The sequence below is a fragment of the Colobus angolensis genome, unplaced genomic scaffold (genome assembly GCF_000951035.1).
Source record: "Colobus angolensis palliatus isolate OR3802 unplaced genomic scaffold, Cang.pa_1.0 Scaffold12562, whole genome shotgun sequence".
Classification (NCBI taxonomy): domain Eukaryota; kingdom Metazoa; phylum Chordata; class Mammalia; order Primates; family Cercopithecidae; genus Colobus; species Colobus angolensis.
In genome coordinates, this window is record NW_012113767.1 from 1 (window position 1) to 1,327 (window position 1,327).

At 63.0% G+C, this 1,327-nt stretch overlaps 1 pseudogene; it reads right to left on the reverse strand.

Annotated features, from left to right (window-relative positions):
• Nucleotides 1–4: 4 nt before the first annotated feature.
• Nucleotides 5–1,256, reverse strand: LOC105505463 (annotated as a pseudogene).
• Between the last annotated feature and the right edge of the window lie 71 nt (nucleotides 1,257–1,327).

Consider the following 1,327-nt stretch of genomic DNA (forward strand, 5'->3'; position numbering starts at 1 on the left):
CAGACTGCAGGATGTCCAGGGCCACCGGGCCCTGCCCATGAAGCACGTGCAGCCAGGCCAGAGCCACCAGGCAGTCCACAACGGCACGGACTCTGGCAACAGCACTGGCTTGCGTCATGAAGGTGATGGCCGGGCCATGGTAGCCATGGTGGCTGTACAGCTGGGCTAGGCTGGCGTGGAGAAGGCTGCACAGCGCCTGGCCTGTGCCCGGGGTTAGGGAGGCCAGCGCTCGCCTGAGGTAGTGGGAAGTCTGGGTGGGGAGGTTGTGGGGCTGGAGGACGTTCTGGAGCACCAGGTTCACGCTCCTCAGCAAGCCGGCCTGCGAGTCCTGTGCTCTCAATGAGGCCACCTTGACACAGCTCAGCACCAGGTGGGGCAGGCACTTGCGGCTGGAGATGTCAGCCAGGAGTAGGGAGCGGTCTGAGAGCTATGCAGCCTCTGGGGCTCCTGAGTCCCTGTGCAAAAGCAGCAGCCACTCTAGGAATGGCAGGGCCTCTTCGGGCTGCTTGAGGTACACGTGGTGCCTGACCAGCAGGAAGCAGGCCCGCGCCTCGGCCTCCAGGTTCTGGCCGCCCACCGCCTGCCGCAGTGCCAGCTTCTGGAGCTCCCCCTCTGCCTCAGTGCTGCAGATGTGGCCAGGTGTCCCCAGAAGCAGGGCCATGGCTTTGGGAACCACCTGTGTACACTTCTCCTGGTTCTTCTGCTTCCGGTAAATGCTGGCCACGTTGGCGTACACAGCCATCATCAGGAACAGGTCCCCGAAGCTGCCCTCCGGGGCCCCCAGTGCTTCCTCAAAGTACACCCGGGCCTGGGACAGCTGGAGCCTCCTGCTGCACAGCTGCCCCAGGAGGAAGAAGAGCCTGGCCAGGGCCATGAGGAAGCCAGCTTTCTTGGCCACCCCTCGGGCCTGTGTCAGGCGCCCAGTCAGCTCCTCTTGTCGCTAAAGCTGCAGAACATGCTGCTCAGCCATGGCAGCGCCACGTTGTACAGGCCATGGAGGCTGGCCTTGTACCCGGGGGTGGTCATGAACAGCAGCAGTGAGCTCAGGGCCTCTGGGTCTTCCCAGTCGTCCTCAGCTTCCAAGCAGAAGGAGGGCTCCTCGGGGTCCTGCAAGCTCACGTTGCTGGATGCCGCACAGAGACCCAAGGACGCTGGCTCCTGGGGGCAGCCTGGGCAGGACTTGCATTGTTCCAGAACATTCTTCACCTTCTGCAGGGTCTCCTGTGGCTCCGGGCTCAGGCAAGGTGGAGGTATTTCTGCAAGTCACAAAAACACCTAGACAGATTAGAGTCCAGCAGTGAGTCCTTGGTCCACTGGGGACAGGGTC